The sequence below is a fragment of the Phocoena phocoena genome, chromosome 1 (assembly GCF_963924675.1).
Source record: "Phocoena phocoena chromosome 1, mPhoPho1.1, whole genome shotgun sequence".
NCBI lineage: Eukaryota > Metazoa > Chordata > Mammalia > Artiodactyla > Phocoenidae > Phocoena > Phocoena phocoena.
Window position 1 is genome coordinate 73,556,451 of NC_089219.1, and position 5,541 is coordinate 73,561,991.

Sequence of the window (5,541 nt, forward strand, 5' to 3'; positions counted from 1 at the left end):
GTTCATGCTGAGTGTGACAACTTGGCAAAAACATCCAGGCTTCACCATAATTAGTCGTCTTCCCATCAACACTTTTGGTCATTGGTGAGATTTGTTCTGAGGTGTGGGCCTGAATCCCTGTCAAAGGAGTGTAATTGCTAACACCTACTGGATGGATGTATACCTAACGAACCAGACTCTCTAGCAGATCACTTATCAGTTCCAACCATTTCTCATCTGACAAGTAAAGAAAGATGTTTCTAAGTGAATGATTCAGTTATACATGTCTCTCAACACATTGCATTTTGCATAGTCTATTTTGGTACGGTTGATGTGGCATCTGATGGTCTTAAAACCACAAACATATGAAGTACCTTCCTTTGAAATAACGTAGGTACTTTCTTCCTAGCAGGCTGCAGAAAGTACAATTATAAAACATGCCTAAGGGACAGATGCTTCTATGCATATACAAATGATTATTTTTACACAAAAATCACTTCTTTCATGTACTCCATCCAGCCTTGGGAACCAGTGCTTTAGGCTATAACAATCACTGGAGTCTGAGGGCCTTATTCTTCCTGACTTGCTTACCCACCACTAGAGTTCTTCCATAATACTCTAATTTAATTTATTTTTCTTGTTTGTAATCCTTCCTGAGTTCTTCAAATCAAGTACACTTTTCTGAACATGGCCTCAGGAGTCTGTGTGAGATGACCTATGCCTACCTCTCTCCATCACCAGCTAAGCTCTGCCATGCTGGCCTCATTCCAGGATCTCAAACTAGCCATGGTCTCTCCTGCCATTATGTCCTCACACAGATTGTTGCCACTGTCTAGACCAAACTCCCCAATCCCAACCTCCACCATCTTTGACTTTACAATTTCCTCATTTCTAAAATAAGTCATAGGGCTTCCCTGGTGGTGTAGTGGTCAAGAATCCGCCTGCCAATGCAGGGGACATGGGCTCGATCCCTGGTCCAGGAAGATCTCACATGCCACAGAGCAACTAAGCCCATATGCCACAACTACTGAGCCTGCACTCTAGAGCCCGCGAGCCACAACTACTGAAGCCCACATGCCTAGAGCCTGTGCTCTACAACAAGAGAAGCCACTGCAATGAGAAGCCCCCACACCGCAACAAAGAGTAGCCCCTACTCGCTGAAACTAGAGAAAGCCCATGTGCAACAACGAGACCCAATGAAGCCAAAAATAAATAAATAAAATAAATAAATTTTTTTCAAAGTTTTTTTTTTGTATTTTTACATACTTTACATTTCCATATGAATTTTATAAACAGCTAGTTAGTTTCTTCAAAAAGTTGTTAGAATTTTTATTGAGATTGCCTGAAATCTATAGGCATCTTAACAATTTGGGGAGAACTGACATCTTAACAATATTGAGTCATGATATAATATCTGAGATAAAGTAGGCAATATATATGTATATATGCATATATATAATTATAAATATTAGAAATTCATCATAAGTCATATGCCTTTGATGAATTCTCCACAGGTAACTAGTTCTACTCTCATAGCATTCATTATAGTTAACCTTCTTCCACAAGAAAGAAATCCCTTGAGGACAGGATCTATGCAAGTTGTGTTCAGTGTTGTACCCTTAACACTTAACTCAGTGCCTGGCACATAATATATAGGTCCTGTGTTAGTCTGCTTGGGTTGCTGTAACAAAATACCACAGGCTGGGTGACTTAAACAATAGAAATGTGTTTCTCACAGTTCTGGAGTCTAAAAGTCCAAGATTAAGGTGCTATCAGAGTTGCTTTCTGGTGAGTCCTCACTTCCTGGCTTGCAGACAGCTTGCCTTCCTCCTGTCCTCACATGGCCTGTTCTCTGTGCATGCTTGCTGTGAGAGAGAAGCCTTTCTGGTGTCTCTTCCTCTTCTTACAAGGACACCTGCCCTAAGGGGTTAATGGTTCCATTCTTACGATCATTTAACTTTACCTCCCTAAAGGCTCAATCTCCAAATACAGTCATACTGGGGGTGAAAGCTTCAACATACGAATTTTGCAAGGGACATAATTCTATCTCTAAGAAACCCTCAATACATATTTGTTGAGTGAAGGGTTAATGAATGAATGGTTTCTCATTCCAAGTTCTTTTCTTACTGAAGAGATTGTTGGCTCACGAAGGCATGAACCATGTCTTTCTTTTCCCCAACACTCATCGTGGTATCTGGCACATAGCACACATTCAGTATATATTTGCTGGATTGAGTTTACATTCAACCTTCAAGGTAAAGGTGACCTGTGAGAATAGAGGCGTGTGTGAGTGTGCCTACGTTTGTGTGTGTGTTTGTTTATTAAAAACAAAATGTAACTTAATGACTTTCTATAATCATACAGGAGGCTAGTTTTAAACTTCTAGGCAGAAAGCTCACAAGTAATCTCCAGCTCAAAAATCAATTAAAGAACAGGATCAAATGAGCAACTTGCCAACTCAGTCCTGCTGAATCCCTTTCCTCCTTATGACGACAGTGCTTTCTCCAGGAAGCAATTTTTTTGGATAAAAGGAGACCAGGTTCCCTGACCTCAGAAATAAATGAATTAGTGATTTCTCTGCCTGAGAGTTGACAAACAGCCCTTACATCTTGCTCACCCGATTTCCAGCCATGAAACAAATAGACTCTGGAGATAATCTTTTTTTTTTTTAAGAGACTGGGGAACCACAGAATTGCTGTAAAGTCAGACCTCTGGATAATTCTTCATTTTGTTTTTCTCCATGAGGACATCAGCGCCCTGTTGTCCATACAAACCTCATACCCACGGCCTCAAACACATGAGTCTCTCGGCCAGCAATGCCAGGCTCGGCCGCAGAGTGAGCCCCTCACCTCCAGGGGCCCTCCCACCATGGCCCTCCCACCCTGGCCTTCTCCTCTGTCATCTGCAGCTGTCATCAACAGTCATGGTGCTTTCCAGGTCTATGAGAATTCTGCTCAAATTTACTGCCTCTGATTCAAGCCTAGTAGGTAGTGAGGCATCATGAGAAGGTACTTCCTTTTACCTAATCTGAATGCACTTATTTTTACATTCAGAAAGTGAGTGACAGATGAACCCAGGTGATTCTATCGACTCAGCCGAATCCAAAAATTCCATTAGGTTCTGTCCTCTCACCACCCCACCCCTTCCTTGGATACGTTCTTTAAATTAAATAGGTCTTATGGACGGCATTAAGCAAAACTCCTAGTGTGGGTGATATCAGCCTCAGAATTTTTGGATTCTTTCTGGTGCCTATCTGTATGGTTTTGCCTTGCTTAGCTTGTTACTTATTTTTCTCCAGAAAATATGCATCAAAGAATCATAATTAGCGTACATTTGTAAAATATCTAACTGAATGAAAGGAATACATGAATAATAATATAAATTGTAATAAAAATAACACTTATTAAAGCATTAAAAAGTTAACTTATTAAAGCATTAAAAAGTTATGTCATGTGACCATTTTTATACAGTAATTCCTAAGACAGAGTGTTTATGGAAGACATGTGGTATCTGAGATCCACATAATCTGTGTGACTCTTGCTGACAAGAATAGCAAGGGCCTAGTTTAGCTTTTGAAGTCTATGCACATTTATAGAAGGACCTTCATTCCACATACCCCACACCCCTGAAATATTAACCTTATCAGGAAACCAAAGACCTGGTATCAGAAGCCTATTATACTGTACTTCACCTCTCTGGCCTTACCTCCAATTTCCACTATAGCTGTGGTAGAGTTTTATGAGGATTTCTATGTTAGAGTGTCACCTGAAGTGTGTGCTGGGTACCTTTAGCTTTCTGCCCTGGGAATCTCCAATTCCAAATATTTTCCAGTGTCACCTTGTAGAACACTGGTGTAGCCCAGGTGTCTGCTTGCCTTGCACCCATGTGCCACCACCTAATATGGGACACTTAACATCCCCAACATTGGTAAGCCTCCATCAATGGGAAATGGAAACCACTGAGGAAATATATTCCCTATAAATTCTCAGGTGGACAATTTCAAGGGGTTTTCTTTCTGCAACTCTGAAGGATCTAGCAGGATCAAACTCTAGGTGCCCAAAGACATGACCAACTATATTGGCTTTTCCTCCTTCCCTGTTTCACTTCCCCCTGTGCCTCACTCCTGCTCCCAGGTCAATATCTTTGTTTTTCCATTTATTAGACATGTGACCTTGGTCAAGCTACTTAACTTCCTTGTACTTCAGTTTCCTTATCTATAAGATGGGGATAATACTAGTCCTACAGCATGTAGTTTAATGAATTAATACGTATAAAGTGTTTATAAGTGCCAGCTATTATAATAAGTGCTCAAGAAATATTATCTAAAAGTAAAGGACATTCAAGTGAAAGCAAGGGACTGTGGGAAACCATAGAATGTGGAAACCTGTAGATAGCTCACCATGGGCAGAGCTTAAAATCTAAATGGGGGAGCAGGTGTGGTTGGAAATGCAGCCAGGGGCTCAATCAGGAACAGATCATAGGTGGTCTTGCAGACCATGTTAAGGAATTCACTCCCTCTCTTGAAGGCAATGCAAAAACATTGAAATTTTTTAAACAAAAAAGTAGTGCGATCAGATTTCTGGTCTCAGAAGATCATTCTGGAAGGTGTGAGGTGAAATATATTATGATAAATAAAATAAAGCTAAGTTATATCCCTACACACTAGGCACTTCAGTAAGGATGTAAAGTTCAGTCCATTCCTATCAGCTCTGTTTCTCCTGCAGTCAGTGGACTACCTCTAAAGGAGAAGGCTGATGGAGGGGGTTTTTTGGGGTTTTTTTTTTCACTCTATTGTCTATTATCAAATGATGAAATGGTGGTCTTGGGATGTGTATTGATTTCCTATTGGTGCTGTAAGAAATTGTCACAATGTTAGTGGCTTAAGAACACACAGATTTATAGTTTGGGAGGTCAGAAGTCTGAAATAGGTTCCACTGGGCTAAAATCAAGATGTTGGCAGGTTCCTTCTGCAGGCTCTGGGGAAGAATCCGTTCCTCCACTTTTCCAGCTTCTGTAGGCTGGAAAATCTTCAAATCTCTCTCTGAGTCTGACACCCACTCTTCTACCCCCACTCTGTCACTTATAAGGACCTTTGTAGCTTGTTTGGGCCCACCCAGATAACCCGGGATAATCTCCCACCTCAAGATCTTTAATGTACTATATACACAATGCCCCTTTTGCCATGTAAGGTAGCAATATTCCCTGGTTCCGGGAATGAGGATGTGGACATCTTGGGAGATCAGAGGGCATCGTTCTTCCTACCACTGGACATGAATGGTAGACCCATGTTCTCAGGGTGTTCTTTCAAGTGCCTCTGTAGTGCATATTTGTCACCGGTCAAATCCACCCACGCACACCCACTTGTGCTTAAGGCTTGTGCAAAGGGGAGCAAGAGTCCCTGAGTCAGCTCAGTCTGTGAAGACAGAGGACTGGTCAGGGTGGGAAAGAAAGGGTGAGGGAGACATAAACTTACATCATTATTCCTAAATCCTACTCCTCTAAGATGGTTGCTGTTTATACATTGCCCACAAAGCACCTGCAACATCCCTTTCCATTTCGCAG